Source organism: Podarcis filfolensis (assembly GCF_964270895.1).
Source record: "Podarcis filfolensis genome assembly, chromosome: 9".
Classification (NCBI taxonomy): Eukaryota; Metazoa; Chordata; class Lepidosauria; order Squamata; family Lacertidae; genus Podarcis; species Podarcis filfolensis.
The window spans coordinates 63,471,582-63,491,758 of record NC_139610.1 but is presented as its reverse complement, the minus strand read 5'-3'; the positions used below and the strand labels follow the sequence as shown (position 1 = coordinate 63,491,758).

Below are 20,177 nucleotides of genomic sequence, written 5' to 3'. Positions count from 1 at the left end.
GATGGTAAAGGTAAAGGGACCCCTGACCGTTAGGTCCAGTCGTGGCCGACTCTTGGGTTGCGGTGCTCATCTCGCTTTATTGGCCGAGGGAGCCGGCGTACAGCTTCCGGGTCATGTGGCCAGCATGACTAAGCTGCTTCTGGTGAACCAGAGCAGCGCACTGAAACGCTGTTTACCTTCCCGCCGGAGCGGTACCTATTTATCTACTTGCACTTTGACGTGCTTTCGAACTGCTAGGTTGGCAGGAGCAGGGACCGAGCAAAGGGAGCTCACCCCGTCGCGGGGATTTGAACCACGACCTTCTGATTGGCAAGTCCTAGGCTCTGTGGTTTAACCCACAGCGCCACCCACGTCCCTTGACTGGATGGACAAATAGTCTATTTCTCTATTTAAGAGGCAACTTCCTATGTTCTGTGAAATGACTCAGGGCCCCCAAAAAATCATTCCCATGACCTTCAAGTGATGTATGATTCCCAAGGTCCTTTGGCAGAGGGTGGGATGGGAAAATCATTCAACTTAATCCAACTAGTTTATTATTATTTTATTAGTGAAGATGGGTCAAAATATGAAAAGATGCTCTCAGGATATATATTTTTTTTTGGGGGGGACGAGTTTTAGGATGCAGTCAGTTCACTTCTTTTTGTGTTAGTCTTCAGTCCATTTCCCCCCTGCACATCTCTGCTGATCCATTTCCATTTACAGATTAGCTTTCAGCCATGGTCTGAATGGCACTTTTTAGTCTCTCTTGTTGCTCTCTGATAGTTAACTAGCTGCCTGGTCACATGGCATTCAGCCCAAGGGTAACTCCGGCAAGTGCTTGAATAATAATAATAATAATAGCTATTTTTAGTTCCTACACAATAAGCCACTTGATTTTGCAGCCTGTGGGAATGAACCAGGGTGGCTGTACTGAAACTGTAACAGAGGGTCTTTTCAAAGAGATCAGTAAGTTAAGGGCAAACAATGCACATAAGTAAAACATCTTGACTGCAGAGAATTAATACTAGGTGTTGTTAATGTATGGGGGGGGGAGTGTTTACATTTCTCTGCAGCACTTTCAGTGCACTGTTTTCCTTCTTTAAATCTTACCGTGCTTTGTATATAAATGCACAGAAACATACACACATATTTTTATTGGTCTTCTCTCCAAAGTTCCACTCTTTTGAGTCGCTTGGGACACAATCCACTGCTTTGCCTTTCCCATGCAACCCCCCCCCCCGCATTGTAATCAGCTGGCCCTGTATCCTGTGTCTGAGGAGGAGGAGGAGAAAAAGTAGGAGTTAAGTTTAGCACGCCGTCACTCGCAGCTACCATCTGATTAAGACTTTCAGGGTTTCATTCCACAAATTCCTTTCGCAACCATCAGCTATTAAATCTGGAAAAAAGCAGAGAGAGAGAGGAAAAAAAAAACTTCCTTCCAACATCCTCCTTTGGAATCCTTCTGCAGGAACTGAGTCAAAACATCAAACAAGTATAAAGTCACTTACGTCCAAAATAAGTTTTTCACGAAATGGTAGACTTTTTAATAAACAGCTGTATATGGGCATCTTCCATCTGATCTTTCTTTAATAGCCGAAGTGCTTTCTCCCACCTTTCTCTCTCTCCATTACAACAAGCACCTAACTTCCATCAAAACTGAATGGCTCTGGCTACACAGTACTTGAAGACAAATTCTGTAGTCTAAAAGTTTTTCCCCCTCTCTCCCCTGTTTTGTTTATGACTGGAGTCGGGAGAGGGTTCTTGTGTCTGCAGGCTGGCTCGGAGTCAGTGCCCCTTTTGGACTCTCTGATTCATTGCTCTCCTGACCTCCCGTTTGTCTCAAGCTGTGATTTATATAGCTCGGCGCTGCTTTCAAAGCCGAGCCTTTCCAAAGGCGTTTAGGGCGGGGGCGGGGGTCCCATTCCCCTCTTTGGGCTCCCACTGTTCACCTTGCAACCGCCCTTGCCTTCTTCCCCCACCTGACTCTCAACAGTTCTCTCTCTCCCTGTGTGTGTGTTGCCAGTGCCACACCGGTGTTAGTGAGAGAGAAGTTGTTGCCATTCCTGTGCGATGGAGTCATGGGAGAAATTGCAGCGAGCGCACAGATAGTGGGAGTGCAAGAGGCAAAGCTGGCTGAGCTGGGAAGTGGCTCGTAGTAGCAGCAGCAGCTTGGGCTGGCAGCGCTGGAGGTGTCCGCATTTGTAGCTGGCTCTTCTTTCCCTGGAAATACTTGCTTGAGGAAGGTGAGAGTTCAGTCTTGCTTTTAATTTCTTGCATGTTTCCAGCTCCAGCTGCTTAGGGGCGGGTGTGTGTGTCTGTGTGGCGATGCTTGTTGTCTCAGCTCTAGCAACATCTCATATATTCCAAACCCTGCCAAAGTCTAGAAGACTTTTGTGTGTGGCTTTACTCAGAAATCTGTCTGTGCCCTAATCCTTCCTAACACACCAGATTCGATGCTGAGGATTGGGAGAGTCAAAGTGGGGAGGTGATGGGGTTTTGCTTCTTGATTTGTTTTCAAGCAAATTATATTTTTCAGCAACTCTCTTTGCACATTCAAAACCTAGCAGATGCACTGCTCACCTGTGATTGTATCCCTGTGTTCATTTTGAGGGCATGTTGTATTTAGGATTGTGCAGTGTTTATTACTGACTCAAACTTTAGAGGGAAACTTGCGGGATTCCCAACCCTCTTTTACTGCATTCAGGGTTTATTATTGTCGTTTCCCATTAGTAAAATTGAACTCTGTAAACTAGCAGTAACTTTGACACACACAGGTGAAGAATGTTTGGGTAGCCCCAGTAACAATTACCTTTTGTTTGAGATAGTGTACCTGTGTAAACATTGCCACTTGCTGCAGTGTTATACGCTGACATGAAAAAGGTCAGCTGATATATCTCTGCTTACATGTGCATTACCTTTACTAATAAGGCTGGTATGGCATATGCAAACTCTCCGTTTCAAAATTATGGCACAATGACCTAACTAACAACACTTGTGTGAAATAGGATTCTAGCAAAGGTGATGGAGCCTGGGACTCCCTAGTCCTTGAATCCTGCTAACAGGAAATCCAAACTTTGTAACTGGAATAAATCATGCAACTTTAGGAAAATAGCACCCAGTTTTATTGCAACGTAATTTTATTTCTCCTGCTGTTTTGGAATCTCCTTCTCCCAAATTAGGGATTTTTCCCAAGTGTTATTATTCATGGCATAAGTGAGGATGCTGTAGGCTCAAATATCAGCAGATGCGCTCAACAGGTGTACTGTATAAAGGCACAGAGATGAAGCGCTGGGCAGTATGAAAGAAAACTTATCTTTATGAAGAAGTCCCATACCAGAACCCACATTCAGATAGCAACAACTTTCCACACATCTTCATGTGCCCTCCCTCCCTACAACCACAAGGGTTGCTGATCTGCTCTTACATTTTAAACTAGCATAAATATTTGGAAGCGAGATAGGGAAGGGATTTGCACAGAGAGAGTTTGCATATCACAAGACCTCTTTGCACAGAGTACATCTTTGTGTGCTCGGTAAATAAAGGTATGTTGCACTCCACTCTAATATTTTCCCTAAGTGTAGTACTTTACCTTTTCATGTTGGAATGAATGGAGAGGTGCATTCAGGAACGCCACTGACACGTGAGCTAAACCTACCCACTGAATCTTGGCTGCACTAGCAGCATGGCAGAATATTGGGAGGCTGTCAGGGAACAATTGGCCATTACACAGACACACACACATATTCATTCACACACACGTTATGTAGATGACTGAATATTGCCATAGTGGGTATATGCCAAAGCTGATTGGCCCCAGCCTGCAAAAGGAATCGGAAATAGACTGCAAGCATGGTGGTTAACAGCTGATTTGTTTGCCATTTGACTATGCATCTTGTGATGACAGGCGCTCAGGGTAGGTATAATTTGAAACTGCAAAATGAATAATTAAGGTACCCATCCTAGGGGCATCCTAGGTGCCTGAGATGTTTCTAGCTATAATTGCAGGTGTTGTGGAGCATGGGTGAAATGACATCATCCCTACTATCCTCTTTTCTTAATTCCGAGAGTCATGGTAAACAAAACCTGACTTTCTCATGTTCTGTTGCAGTGAGCTGCTTTGCTTAAGATACCCTTTCTCTGTTTGAACTGCCTCTCTTAGACCTCACCAGGCGAAGCCTGTGGTCTAGGCCCAGTCCTCAAGGAATCCTTGGCTGGCTCCCATTATGTCTCCCCATGACTTGAGCCAGCTGACTCCATATATGGCAGAAGGTTCCAAAACAGACAGACCTGGATATGTGCGAAGTGTTGCTGCAGTTCATTTATTGTCCTGGAGCCCACCACTAAAGCAATAATACATACCCACTTTTGCAAATCATGCGAGTGCTTGAGAAGGGATTACTGTTATGTATCCACACTGCACAAACATCACCAAAACACTTCAGGAAAATAAAACCCAAGTAACAAGCTGAGAAGGTTAATTAGAATTGCTACGGCCCAAATGTCCCATCGCATTATGCATTGCCTAGTTACTGTAAATGTTTTCTGCCTTATTTATGCGCGTGAATGATGCTTAGTCCTTAGTTTAAGAGTTATTAACCTCAAAGGGCACGTTTGTCCACTTTCCACTAATAAGAGCTGTTGCAGCTCTGTTGCTTGTGTCTTTGTTTGGAAAGCAAGAAAGGCTATTCTGCCATTTGTCACAGTTCTGCTGTGGCTTTGTGCAGCCTTGTTATGTTGAATGAATTTAGAGCATCCGCAGAGGGTGACTTTGCATTGCTCACCCTTTTCGCAGTGTGGAAAGTCGGCTCAACCTTTCGAATGCAAAATAAAGTAGCAGTCCTCAACTGACAGGCGACAACTGAGTTTCCATCAAAGGATTTGGTCACGGACCAGTCTTATCGGGTGCTAAGGGAAAAAGTAAACTTTGCAGCGAAATGTACCGCGGCATAAAAGCTTCATTAGATGAGTCCTTTTGGCAGATTTGCGCACCAGTGGTTTCTGGTGTGGCTGTTTCAAACTGTGAAGCCACGGGGGCAGGGCAAATATTGTTCCCCTTGAGCGGGAATGATTGGGAAGAATGCCAGCGCTATACCTTTCTCGGCCGCAGTCTCTGCTAACTTCCTTGACTGCACAATGACACACTTTGGTCATGGGAGAGAAGCAACATTGGGCATGACATCTCAGAGCCAGATCAGTTAGAGATGTGATTCCCTTAGAATTTTTCTCAGAACAAACCTAGTTGGGATAGCATGAAGGGCACTGTTGTGATAGTACGAAGTGCCGTCTTCTTCCACCCAGTGGAAGTTCTGAATGGCACCGGAATACGCAAGGTAAACAAGAGCTGGGAAACGCTGGACAGAGTTGAATAAAAATATATGGTCAGAAGAGTGAAAAGGGATGGTTCAGAAGAAACACTTTTATTCCTTGGTAAAGTAGATTTGAAAACCAGGGGGGAGTGAGAGAGCCTTTTGAAATGTGTTGACATGGCTGTCACTGGAGGCTGGAAAGTTGGGCAAGGAACAGACTTCACTGATGAGCAGGTGCAAGAAATACCTTCTTCTTTATTTGCAGTTAGGGAAACTGGTAGCGTCTATGATTGTGCAGCTTCCTCCCTTCTATATTCCTCAGTGGCTTGGCCCATTCAGAGCTTGTCTGAGGCCCAGGCTGGGAGCCATGTTAGAATAAAGTTATAAACCCAAACAAAAGAGCAGCTGTTTCCTGGGTGCCCGTCCCGCTGACTGGCTTAGCCTTCTGAGGCCCAGGGCAAGTGTACGCGGCTTCGCCCTCCCTTCTGCTTGGGCCTGTCAGTGACCATACCTACGCTCTCCCTCTGCCCCAGTCCCCACAAAATCTTGGAAGATGGTCTACAATGCAAAGGTTCTGAATTTGGAGGAGTAGGACATCTAGCACAGCTTTAATCAAGTTATTACTCAGTCTGCTCCTTTATATTCTCTATACGTACGATTGTGTCGCTGCTCACCCTAGTAATAGGGTTGTCAAATTTGCAGATGACACAACCGTGATTGGGCTCATCCCTGAAAGGGAGGGTGAAACGGATTATAGAGATGAGGTGGAGCGGCTGACAGAGTGGTGCAGAGCTAACAACTTGCTCATAAATACAAGGAAGACAAAGGAGCTTGTGGTGGACTTCAGGAGACAGAAGAGCAATATCCAGCCACTTTTGATTGATGGGGTCTGTGTGGAGAGGGTAACAACGTTCAGATTTTTGGGCACTGAATTACAAGAGGATCTGTCCTGGAGTGTCAACACAAGGGAGCTTGTGAAGAAGGCGCAGCAGAGACTGTACTTTTTGAGAATTCTAAGGAAAAACCATCTTCCGCAGAAACTGCTGCTTGCCTTCTATCACTGTGCCATTGAGAGCGTGCTCACTTATGGCTTATGTGTGTGGTACGGAAGCTGTACTACCCAGGACAGGATGGGGTTGTGCAGAGTTGTTAAGGCAGCAGAGAGCATTGTTGGCTGCCCACTCTCCATATTAGAGCAGATTTATGCCACAAGGTGCCATAGGAAGGCACTGGACATTGTAAAAGATCCATCGCATCCTGGTCACTGTCTCTTCGAGCTCCTGCCGTCGGGACGGAGATACAGGACGCTGAAGACAAGAACAAGCCGTCTTAAGAACAGCTTCTTCTCCAGAGCGATCTCGGCCCTGAATGGGAAGCCTGGACTTTGAAAGTCATCTAATCTTCCTTGCTGTACTATACTGTATTGTTTTAATTAGTGTTTTTATGGAGCAGTCAAGTAATTTCGTTGTCCCTGAGAGGGGGCAATGACAATAAAGATATTATTATTATTATTATTATTATTATTATTATTATTATTATTATTATTATCATGGGTGGTAGTCAATTGAGTGTTACTCAGAGCAGACCTATTGAAATTAATGGACTTAACTTAATCATGGCTATTCATTTCAATGGGTCTATTCTGAGTAAAACATAGTTGAATATTGCTCTGTGGTACAGTGTGGGATTTACAAGGAGGAGGTCCCAGGTTGAGTCCCTCACAACCCCAGTGAAACGAATCTCCTGGCAATCAGAGCGGACTAGCTTTTCCTCAACTTGGTGCCCTCTGGATATTGTTGAACTGGAACTCCAGCCAACCCCAGAGGAGCATAGCCACTGGTTGGGGATTATGGATTATGTCTAGAGGGCGCCAGGTTAGATAGGGGAGGCGAAGTAGACTGACACTGTGTCAAGCAGCTTATAATGAACCATTGTTCCAGCATTCAGGACTGTGCCGCTTGTTACATTTCTTATCTCCTTGACTTTGGAATGTCTAGAACACTCTTCTCACCCTTTTCTTTGCAAGTCTGTGCTGCTCATAGCTTGTTCGCGGGCTATGACCCATCCTGGTAACACGAGAAGAAAGTTGTCATGGTGCAGTTTGGTGTACCTTAATGACCTTCCCAGCTGTTCATCAAGTTCACAAACCTAACCCAGGGTTGCGGGAGGTTTAGCAAAGACATAGAACCCAAATCTGGCCCCTTGCTGGGGCAATTTTAGTCTTGTAAAATAGATCCTGGGCGCATTTGCTCCTGCTGCTGCTTCTGCTCAAGTTATTTCTGCCATCAAGTACTGGAAATAAAAGTCACTTCCCTTTTTCTTTTCCATGTTATGAACGTTGTTTGCATCCTCTCATGTTCCAGGGGGTTTGCAGTATTTGTACCCAACAAGAATTTTGACTGCCAGGTGGACTGCTTGATTTTCCCTACTGCCAGCTTTTTTAAAGATACCATCCATCTGAGCCATATACTGTGTGTGAAAGAAGTTCTAGGTTTGAATGATTGGTCACTTCTGCAGTTGCACCCCAGAACTGCAGGGCAGGGGTGGTGCTGAGGTGGGTTCTACCTGAACCTTAGAGAGGTAGAAACTGTGGCCAGTGGCTAGTCAGACTTGACCTTAATAAACGATGTGGAGGGTTTTCAGAAATTCAGTATATAGATATACATGGATGATTTATATAAATACTGCTAGCTTGTTTTGTGAAACTGTTGGAAGGATCATTGAGATGATTTATGCATTTGATTCGGATGCTTTTAAGGTGCAGGGCCCTTAGTATATATAGATGTTCAGCTTAATGCTCTGTTACCTGTTCAGCATTAGCCACTAGGTGGCAAACCAAACAGAAAGGTGCTGCGTCACTTCCAGAGAGCATCTGAAGTCAGGCTTGGATAGGGAAATAAAGTTTTAATGCAGAAGTGACTTGTTGCTCCAGCGCTCTCTCTGTGGGCTGCACTGGGCCAAAGTGTTTCTTTGCTGCTTTCTCTTTGAAATTTCACTAGGAGTTTGGGTTCTCTTACTATTCGTTTGTTGTACAGTGGTACCTCTGGATACACACACCTCCAGTTGCGTATCCTTCAGGATGCAAACACGGCAAACCCAGAAGTATTTTTCTGGGTTTTGTTGCACACGCATGCACAGATGCGGTCCCTCCGGTTGTGGAAACCTCAGGATTTGACTGGAGCTCCGGAAGGGATCCCTTCTGCAACAGGAGGTACCACTGTATTTCCTTGGTGGTGAGAGAGGTTGAGGTGGCCTAGGGTGTGCTTGATTGTCTTTGGTTGGCTGTAGTGAGATTTGTTTTTGTATGTGAGTGGTGTGTGTGTTTCTGAATCAGGTTAGTCAGATAGATTCTTATGCTGTCAGTGGATTCCTGGTGTTGTCTTGTTGGGCTATGTATGTGATAAAGGGGAGCCATACCCACACATACACTAAGTAGAAGAATAGAGGCATAACCACCTGACCCCACCCCACTCACCATTCTCTTCTCTTCCTAACCTACCACTGTATGTAACCCTAACGTCTCACAACAAATGAAACTGATCTGTAGAAAACACAACTTGAAGAAAGAGACAACGCACATATTTTTGTAAACTAAGAAATCTTTAATTAAAAATATATTTAAAAAAAGAAAGAAAAGAAATCTCACTAGGGGGGTTGTGTCCTCTCCAGAATGAATTCGAAAGCATTGGAATTGGTTTTGATATGTAGCAATTGTGTCTGACACGTGTGGGTGGGTGGGAGGGTGGGTGAGTAGGATTCTATTAGCCATGATCGCTATCTGAGTTGGTATGCATCTGAGTACCAGTTGGGGAGAGTGTTATACAGGATGGCCCAAAAGTAGTTGAATCAATGAAATTGATCACAACAGATTATATGGGTACACATAACTGACACACAAAGTTAAATTTGAGGCTGGCTGTTGGAAAGAATAGTGTGGCCGTTGGAAAAAATAAAAGGATTGTTTTTCTTTACTGATATTGTGAATGATGAGAACTTGAGTCAAGAACAAAGAAAGTAGATTCTATAGCAGTATACCTACTTTTGTGCCCAAAGTTATCCATCAGGGCCAGTGCCAGATTTACATATAAGCTAAACAAGCTATAGCTTAAGGCCTCACTCTCTTGGGCCCCCCCAAAAAATGTAAAGGGGAAAAAACCTGGGTGTACTTTGATAAAATCCATATTTCGTTATATGCAACTGGCTTTAGATACCTATTAGGTCCATAAATTACCATATAGCATATATTCAACACAAAAAACAGCGACAATTTGTTGTTGACAAAGGTCAGCTGGACATATAAAGGGCCCCATTACCTTCAGTAACTTAAGGCCTCATCAAACCTAAATCCGGCCCTGATCAGGGCAACCAATGCGATTCAGGCCCATGACCAGGCATGAACCCAGATGGATATGGGCAAGATAATCTGTTTCAACCATGAGTACTTGCAGTTGCTGCACCATAATCCTCACAAACCAATGGGTCCAGGAGTGAGCAACTCCAGGAAGAACTCCCTGTGCTCCTGCTCAGGACTAGTTAAGTACACACTTTGTCGTTTGGTTTAGAAAGAGGTGATGCTCTTGACTCTTATTCCAAATAGGGGTCCCTGTTCTTCAGTCCATGTCTTGCTATCAAATGCCAAGACTTTATACACGAACTCTGTGGCTGTCAGGTAGGTTACGGACAACGCAGTTAAGCATTGACGTGTGCAGTAGCGAATATTACTGCGCCAGGATGAAAAAGATACAGTTCATTTTGTTTCCATTGATTTCATTCCTCCCATCTCTTGCCACGTTGATCTCTGGGCTGGCGTGAAATAAAACAAAAAAAGATGATTGCTTGTGTTCTGATCTCCCATCAGTCTCTAGAAATAGAAGTACGGGTCACAGACTGGAAATATTTGGCAAAAATGAGATCCAAGATGGAAAGGGCAGCACTAAATATCTCTAAGTAGACAAGAAGTTGCCTGTACAGGGATCTGTAGAAAAGGCCCATTGAGAAACGGTGATGCGTGAACTTGGTATTTTCTTTTTAAAGCCATTCTTTTATGGAACAGGAAATGAAATGTGACCCTGTTCAACAGTCAAGAGTGAAATTAACTGGGTTGTAAAACTGATTCCTCTCCCTGCACTGTCCATGCTTGCACCACAGACATCTCTCCTCTTTGGTTTCTGAAAAGTGCTGCAAGCCAGCTCATTGATCAGCAATGGAACATATGCCACCCTTGGGTTTTACTGTCATCGAATGTGTCTTGTTGAGTGGCATGATTTTTTTTTGGGGGGGGGGGAGTGAGCAGGTTGCCTTAAAACACTTCTTCTAATCCATACTGGGAAAACATTAGCACAAAAGCATAATTGCGCCACACAATTCATGGGCGCAAGAAAACAAAGGTGGGGTTGGATGTTTGATTGGTCAGCATCCCACACAGTAGGGTGGGCTAATTTCACACTGTTGAGGGAAGCCCCAAGGAAGAGAGGAAGAATGGGAGGAGGAAAATGGGGGCAGGGAGCAGAATGGATGGAGCAATGGAAGGAGATGGGAGGGGGAAGCCCTCTGCAAGCAGTTGATTGCAGGAGATTGCAGTGTGGTGGAGCTCATTCTTATGGTTCCATAACACACACACACACACACACACACACACACACACACACACACTGTTTTTGGAACACCTTCACTTTAGAGATGCCACTGACCCTACAATGCTTTCCTCCCTAGGTCAAAGCTTTTCAGTCTGCCTAGCCCTAGACATTTTAAGTTGGTCAGTTTCTTCTGCTGTATCCCATACCACCCAACATTTCTCCAATAAAAATAGGGGCTAATAATAACAATACCCCACCCATCTGACTGGGTTGCCCCAGCCACTCCATAATAAAACACAATAAAACATTAAACTTTTTTTTAAAAAAACTTTCCTATACAGGGCTGCCTTCTGATGTCTTCTAGAGGTAATACAGTTACTTATCTCCTTGGCTCAGGATTCGCATAACTCCATACCCTCCAGCATTTCTCCTATGAAAATAGGGACGTCCTAAGGAAAACTGGGACATTCTGGGATCAGATCAGAAACTGGGATGGGCTTCTGTAAACCTGGAAAATGGGGACATTTGAAGGATCTGGCATCCTTGATGCCTTTTAATGCTGTTTGTTATTGCATTGCATTGCTTTCCCTATACTTTATGGTTGCACGACCATTTGTCATATCTTTATTGTTCACTGCCATGATATAAGAGCCCACGGTAAGCCTGGTGGATGAGGCCGATGGGCCATCTAATCCATCACCCATCACTCACTGCGGGTAGCCAGATGCCTGTGGGCAGCCGGAAAGCAGGGCCTGATTGCAGCAGCACTCTCTTCCTCTTGTTATTCACAGCAACTCGCATTCAAAGGCATCGTGGGGGTAAAACATAGCCATCATTGCCAGCAGCCTTTGATAGCCTTATTCTCTTTTGAAGAAGGGTGGTTTATTCTTGATGAATAAAATAGAAAATAAAGTGACAAGGGTTAAGGGTTTTTACGTAGCATGAGCACCTTGGATTGTCCTTCTGGGAGCATGTTCTTCCCTTTCCAGTTTTATGCGCTTCTCTTGCGTTCCAGTCATTATACTCAGTGCGATTTTTAGCACATTCAGTGTGCTTTCAACCTTGCTAGTAAGGCATCTGAATACCACATCTGGGCCCTGATTGTGCAGAGAGGCCAATGCGGAGAATTACTTGCGCGCACACACTCCACACATGTGTGCGCACCCCAGCACCCCAAACCCAGCAAAACACAGAGGAGACGGGGTCTTTCATATATGATGGGAAGGTAATGCTTGGTGTGATGTATAGCAAGGAGCCAATTCATTGCCATAAAGATAAATGGAAGCTTTAAAAAATATGGGGCAAAGCTATTGGGTAGCTTGCTAGATAAGCACTAAATATATTACAAGGCATAGCTGGTCGATATTTAAGAGATTAATTTTCAGCCTCTTAAATTACAGCTATTACAAGAAGACATATATTAACTGTGCTGTCTTTGGCCCAACAGGCAGGTGATTTTTGTGTGTTTGTGCGATGTGCTTAGCGGTAATCTGCCCCAAGCCACGCAGTCAATTACAATTTAGAAGTAGAACACAAAGATGAGGCAATTTTGATTGAGCCGCTGTTGGGCTCCTATTGTTTAAATGGCTTTTTAACTTTCTCTCAGAGTAAATGTTTATTGGACATTGCAGAAGTAGGAATATGAGGTGCTTTTCTGTTTTACAGTAGGATTTTAAGAGGATTAAGAACTCAATTTCCCCCTCCCCAAAAGCCTTTTCTCAGGTCTAAGGTATGCTCCAGCTCCAGCATTATCATGGAGGTACAGCCCTTAGAATATTTCTGGGTTGCAAGCATCTTAACATCTAACCAGGCACCTGCAGAGTGCACCATCTTAGCCCTGAACAGTAGCCTAGAATGGAGAATACATGTGACTCTAGGCAGCTTTTTAGTAACAGAAGGTGGTGGACCTTAATTGGAGGTTTTGAAACAGAGGTTGGATGGCCATCTGCTGGGGACTTTTTAGCTGAGATTCCTGCATAGCAGGGGGTTGGACTAGATGACCCATTGGGTCCCTTCCAAATCTACAATTTGTTGATTCCATGATTAGTACCTGTGTCGACTACAAGAACCCACAACACCATCATTGCAGCCCAGGACCAACTTTGTTTGCCATGCACCATAGGTGCTTTTGCTCTCTCTTGATCTCATCCATGACTTATAAGTGTCAAATTCTGCAGAACCGGAGAGCCCTTGAGTTGCGCCCCTGAAGTTCAATATGGTCAGACTTGCCTGGAACTCTGTTATTTCACTTTCATTTCATTTCTGCTCCTGATTTCAAACCAGAAGAACTCCAAGATGGCTTTGTATTGAACATAAATAAAATGCAAATACCCAGGGTCAATTTTGGTTCTATCCATTTCTCATTTTTCCAGTCTAAAATACAGTTCTGCACATTCTGGAGCAGTTTGCCATTCAAAATCAACTCATGAAAATTAATCAGCACTTTAGTGCAGATTTCTCCAAACAAACACATCTTTGTATGAAGTTTTGATTGGAGTAAACATTTTTTGCAAGCCATTTTCTCTAAACGTTACAAGCAGTTTTTGTATGTTATTATCACCGAAACCTTCATTTTTATGCACACTTTCCCCTAACATATGTATTTTTTGAAACATTGCTTGGAGAGCTGCATTACAACACCCAGATCAGTGCAACCTTTGAAGGCTGTGTTTCAGTTTTCATCTTGGTTCAGAAAGTGCAAATTTGACAGATTCGACTTTAAATGTGCACCGAATCAAATTTCCTCTCCATTTTTGCTCCATGGTAATATAGCAGCCCAACTCAATGAACCATGACATTATAGAGTTGGAAGTGACTTTGGCGGTCATGCACACCAACCTCCTTAGCATATGAATCCTGCAACTGCAGCATCCTTGACAGGTGGTCATCTAGCCTCTGCTTAAATTCTACTGGTTAAGGAGAGCCCATTACCTCCTGCAGAGAGATCTGTTCCATTCTCATTAGGTCAGCGCAGCTGCTCCCAATTACTTTCATACCATCTCACTTCCCCATGTGCCGGCAATTGGACGGTCGGTCGCCAGCGGCACACTCTTTCCTCATTTCCTCTCAGGATTGTAGGTCTTTTTCACTGTCCAAAAAATGAGGGAAGGATGAGCCAGGTGGAGCAGCAGCTGGGCTTCAGGTGAGCTGCTGAGTGATAGCATTTAGATGTCTGGGAGGGGAGCTTGCAGCCACAGGTGGTGGAACCAGCCTGGCTTCCTTCCTCACAAGCCTGACTCATCTCTGCCTCTTGGCTCCCCTCCACTCCATCCTCTGCTTCTGGACCGCTATCTGCCACAGACTCTTCCTGCTCACTAAATCCTGCTACCTCTTCAGCTTCTGTCACCTCCTCCCCCCTGTCTGCTTACCTTTCTCCCTCTGACCATTCATCATTGTCCCACTACAAATCCTCTGACTCTATGTGATCCCTAAACTACTGGGATGATGTAGGCAGTAAGGTGAAAATGTTGAGTTGCAGAGAAGGCCATTAGAACAAAGATCAAGGAAATATTTGGGGGGGGCAAATAATCCCTCCTTACCTTGTCCCCTGTTTCCTGTCTCTTTTTGCAGTTTATTGTCTTCAGCTTCTTGCTTGCTACATGGACCCAAACTGGGTTTTGCCTCCCAGGTCTATTTGAAGGTTGCTCTGCCACTGTCTGAAAGGACTTTATGGATTTCTTAAGCCTATTAAGGAGCCTTTATATCTTATCTCTTTCTCTTTCCTTTGCCTCCTGTGGGATTTGAAGTGCTGCTGATTTAATACGTCTTTTGCCAGTTGCTCCCTATTGCTTTAAATAAGGGGCAAGTGCCACATTACAAACAGGGACTGCCTCAGAGGCAGTAATTTATGCTAACCATACAGGAAGCAGACCGTTTCAGAGATCTATGTGTTTACAGTTTTGAACCAGGGAGTCATTTGTACCACAAGGGCTGGCGGTTTTTCACATCCCAGGGGAGACTGAAGTGCTGACCAAACTGCTAATATAGTTAGTGGAGTTTGCGTTAGTTGAGAGCTCTGCCGGTGGAGGAATTTCCTTTTATGAAAAGTATGCATTCAAGCCTTGGAAGGCAAAAGCTGGTGGGGATGAGTAATGTGGGCAGTGCTATTCTTCTCGAAAAATAAGTGTCTGGACTCACCTTGTTCTCTTACCGTGGCAATGGCGCACACTTGAGACGTGCTGGGACTGCGTTCTGGCGAGTTCCAGCTGGAAAAAAGCTCTGGGTGAGGGAAATAAAAGTGGTTAAAGGAGAAAAAGCTCAGAACTGAAGAAGAACTAGTTGGATCTGTTGGTGTGTGAACAATCCACTCTTGGGTTTCCATTTCTTTCTGCCTTCTCCCTCATCTTTTACTTCTTAACAGCAGCAGCATTCTAGCTATCTCTTAGTGAAATTCCCATAGCAGGAAAAAACACCGTTTGGTTCTGTTTCTCAGAGTCTTTATTATTTACTAAACTTTACACTGGTCATTAAAAACAACAACATCATTATCAACCACCACCACAACAATTTATTATTTATACCCCGCCCATCTGGCTGAGTTTTTCCAGCCACTCTGGGCGGCTCCCAATCGAGTGTTAAAAACAATACAGCATTAAATATTAAAAATTTCCCTAAACAGGGCTGCCTTCAGATGTCTTTTAAAGATAAGATAGCTGCTTATTTCCTTGACATCTGATGGGAGGGTGTTCCACAGGGCGGGTGCCACTACTGAGAAGGCCCTCTGTCTGGTTCCCTGTAACCTCACTTCTCGCAATGAGGGAACCGCCAGAAGGCCCTCGGAGCTGGATCTCAGTGTCAGGGCTGAACGATGGGGGTGGAGACACTCCTTCAGGTATACAGGACCAAGACCGTTTAGGGCTTTAAAGGTCAGCACCAACACTTTGAATTGTGCTCAGAAACGTACTGGGAGCCAATGCAGATCTCTCAGGACTGGTGTTATATGGTCCCGGTGGCCACTCCCAGTCACCAGTCTAGCTGCCACATTCTGGATTAATTGCAGTTTCTGGGTCACCTTCAAAGGTAGCAAATAAAGCAACGTCAACTTTTTCTCTTTTAGCCATCCAGCCAGAGACCTAATGCAAAAGATAAATCACATGCTCATTTGCACTCACCCAGACTTAGTTGACCACAGGCCCTAACAAGGACACCTGTTGCTGGGGAAATTTTCTGTTGCCTAGCAACTTCTTCAAGACCATTTTCAAGTTCCTTCTAGAATATTCCAGCAGGATCAGGCCAGTGGCCCAACTAGTACAGCAACCTGTTCTCACTGTGGCCAACAATTGCCAATATCTTATGCAAATAAAATTATCCAAGCAAAAAATGTGGTTTTGTACTAAAAGTGTCCAATGTGTTGTTTAGGGTAGCAAGTAGCAAAAGTTATTTTGTTCGCTGGCTTTCCTAGAGGTTGTGGCATATTTGCAAATGTGAATTTCCTTAAATGTATGCCAATGTAGAATTAGCTATATTGATTAGTGGTGGAATTGAAGTTGTGTTTTTTTATATAAGGTGTAGGGGGGAAAGATGGTTTGGTTTCAGATGTCTCATTTTCACAGGTGAAGTACTAAGTAAATAATATTGCATTATGGAATCTGCAGGCATTTGTCACTTGATAGCTTTCCTGACTCCTGTCATATCGCTGGGAAGGACACATAGGAGGTGCTGTCACCCATTTCAATTTGAACCACATGAAGCATTTTGGTGTTTGGCTTGGAACTAACCTAGCATTTATTCAGAAGGACCAGCTAATAGTGTTTTTAAGCTTCAGTACTCATGCTGTAAAGCACTTTCAAAGATTATGATGCAAAGGAACAAAATACAACTTATCCACAAGATGAAAATCTAAAGATTGGCTTTAATTTTTAATGCTAGTGCCTATGAGAAGATACATATTGCCGAGGAGGCTGGAGAGGAGAAAAATTGCAAAAATATGCAGTTCTCTGTGAAAAATGTATGGTAAAAAATTGATTTTTTTAAAAAAAAATGAAGGCAGGTAATCTAATGCAGCCCAAAATGGGGGATGGCTGCTCAACCAGGTTTTAAGTGAACAGGGTGCAAAAGATAAATTACAGAACAAGGGAGGTTTGGAAGGAATTGTTGAGAGCAAGCTGAAATACTGCGGTGCATTGAGGCATTATGAAATATAGTTGGGGGATGGGATGATGGAGATGTATTGCAAGAAAGGATTTACAATGATTATTTCTCAGGAAGCAACTAATAATATCCCCAAAACCTTACTGGTGGCATCTCTCTGTTGCAGCATCATACATCAGCCATCTGCCCTTGTATGCAAGGAGAACACTTTTCATATCTTGCTTGTCAGATAAATTAAGAGGCAATAGCTAAGTAACTGCCCAGATTAATAGTATATCCTAGACCTACACAGGCCACCTCTGAAGCCGAGCCCACTATTGATGGCTTCATTAAAAGAGGAGTATCAGTTATAACTAGACAACAATGAGTTTGGATGGGACAAATTTTCCTGGGGCTAAATTGACAATGAACTTCCAGTGATGGACCATCAGGTCTTGTTTTAATTCTTAACTGTGGTGGAATCAATATCAAATCCATAGTAATTTGCTGGCCCACAGGCAGGATGGCTTTATGAAAGGTGTTAAGAAGGCAGCTGGAAGTACAGTCGTACCTTGGAAGTCAAACAGCTTAGTTCCCGAACGTTTTGGCACCTGAACGTCGCAAACTTGGAAGTGACTGTTCCGGTTTGCAAACTATTTTTGGAAGCCGAACGTCCGACGGGGCTTCTGTGGCTTCCGATTGGCTGCAGGAGCTTCCTGCGGCCAATCAGAAGCTGTGCTATAGTTTTCGAACATTTTGGAAGTTGAACAGACTTCCGGAACGAATTCTGACCTTTCTTCATCCCAGCTCTAGGAACCCTGAACTGTACTAACCCTGTTAGTATTTCACGCCTCCGATGCTGCAGATGAGATTGGTGTAAATCACATGCCTGTCTGGGAAGAGTGTGGGAACGGAAGACAGTCTTATCTCTTCCCCTGTATGTACTATTTGTACTGTACTTTTGCTTTTACTTGTTCCTGTTCTTCTCTCAGAGCTGGAGAGAAAGGACGCCATGACTCCTTTGGCTGTACATAGTGTGTAAATAAATACATAGATTAGCTCTACAATGTCTCACACTTCTTGCTGTGTTATGCTAGAAGATTGTTGTTGTTGTTTAGTCGTTTAGTCGTGTCCGACTCTTCGTGACCCCATGGACCAGAGCACGCCAGACACTCCTGTCTTCCACTGCCTCCCGCAGTTTGGTCAGACTCATGTTTGTAGCTTCGAGAACACTGTCCAACCATCTCATCCTCTGTCATCCCCTTCTCCTTGTGCCCTCCTTCTTTCCCAACATCAGGGTCTTTTCCAGGGAGTCTTCTCATGAGGTGGCCAAAGTATTGGAGCCTCAGCTTCACGACCTGTCCTTCCAGTGAGCACTCAGGGCTGATTTCCTTAAGAATGGATACGTTTGATCTTCTTGGTGTCCATGGGACTCTCAAGAGTCTCCTCCAGCACCAGAATTCAAAAGCATCAATTCTTCGGCGATCAGCCTTCTTTATGGTCCAGCTCTCACTTCCATACATCACTACTGGGAAAACCATGGCTTTAACTGTACGGACCTTTGTTGGTAAGGTGATGTCTCTACTTTTTAAGATGTTGTCTAGAAGATTAGTGTGCGTATATCATTTGATACATGTTGCTGAAGCGCACTGGAGAGGAAGGGAACTGCCTTTTCCAGAGCTGCGCATACCGGAGGACGCTCGGAGTTCGGGGGCTGCAGGGGCACCCCAGGGCGTTTTCCAACACACCGCAGGGTGTGTTTGAGCAGTGATGTCTGACTGAAGCAAATAACTCAAGGGATTAACCTTTTGCAAAAAGTAAATTCCATAGAGCCAGATCTCATAGCTCGTGGGGGAGTGGGGAAACTTTCCATTATTCCTTTTGTACCTGTAAGTGTTCTTCAAGCTCTGCAGAGCCACATCTGCTTCTGTTGGCATAAATGAAAGAAGCTCATTTTAATGAGATTCCTGAAGCTCCATATCCATTTCCCCCTTCAAACCCTGCACGTATCCACGAGAGGATATTATTTTCAGAATTGCAGCTCTCCTGATCGATCCTTTGTTATTGTTGTTGTTTAAAAAAATGTGAACTGCCAGTAAAAAGTTGCAATTATAATTGACTGGCATGTGACACTCTCAAGGCCAGCACCTGATTTCACAGGGAAATCTTTGAAGCTTAAAAACACTTGATGGTCTGGTAGCGTCTGACACTGGCATTATGCAGATATGGACCTCTTCAGCCCCTTGGATGGGAGATTACTGGGATCCTCAGGTACCAGATCACCATTCAGGGTACTAATCCCCAGAGTGAATCTTCTTTATCAGCAAATTACTGTGTTTTCACATATCTGTACGTGTGCAGCTGTGTTTATCTTTCTGATTTGTTCATGTGTATTATGTGTAATACACATATGTTCAGTTTTAGCTGTTTATCATTAGTGGTTCCTAGCCTGATCTAAAGCATGTTTTACTTAGAGGTAAATTCCCCCAGAGATCAATGGGACTTACTTCCTGATAGTACACACTCTGGATCCCACTACAGTGGTACCTCGGGTTACAGACGCTTCAGGTTACAGACTCCGCTAACCCAGAAATAGTACCTCGGGTTAAGAGAACTTTACTTCAGGATGAGAACAGAAATCGCGCGGCAGCGGCAGGAGGCCCCATTAGCTAAAGTGGTACCTCAGGTTAAGAACAGTTTCAGGTTAAGAACAGACCTCCGGAACGAATTAAGTTACGAATTAACCAGAGGTACCACTGTATATTTGAAGGCCAATGGGATTTTAAGCAGCCCATTGTGGGATCACAGTAATTGTCACCAGTGTAACTAGACTGGTGTTTAAAGACGCTTCAGGGTTCTGTCTTTGTGACTTACCTCTCCTCTCAAAGGATGTAAAAGCTCGCCACATTGTAGGAAACTGAACCTTCACTGAACAACACAGTGTGTCTCTCTTACTCCTGAAAGTTTGGTTCAGAGATCCCAAACGCCCCTGAAGCAAGGTGCTATGTTTACACTGGCCTTTACAGAACTAGCGACAGTAAAACAATGTAAAATACTTCACTTCAAAGCTTGCCTTTTCAGCAGCTTAATCTGCTCATTGTGTAGTGCCTTCCGTTTCCAGAAGACAAGCTGGTTTCTGTGTTTTTAAATATCCTACCTTCAGTTTCTGTCCAGACTAGCAAAGGAAAGTCTTCTGCAAGAAGAATTTGGAGCTGTTAGATGTAGGTCACTGGTCTCTCATCTTACA

The 20,177-nt window shown here is 44.1% G+C and overlaps 1 protein-coding gene across 7 annotated transcripts in view; it reads left to right on the top strand.

Moving 5' to 3' along the window:
• ARHGAP24 (Rho GTPase activating protein 24) overlaps positions 1–20,177 on the top strand; it is a 399,589-nt gene that overhangs the window by 268,834 nt on the left and 110,578 nt on the right. Inside the window, exon 1 of one of the 7 annotated variants that reach the window (XM_083571260.1) lies at positions 1,798–2,222. The exons of the other annotated variants lie outside the window; for them this stretch is intronic. The gene's annotated coding sequence lies outside the window, so the exon portion shown is untranslated. Of the gene's footprint in view, positions 1–1,797; positions 2,223–20,177 lie in introns of those variants that run through there. 7 annotated transcript variants of the gene reach the window in all.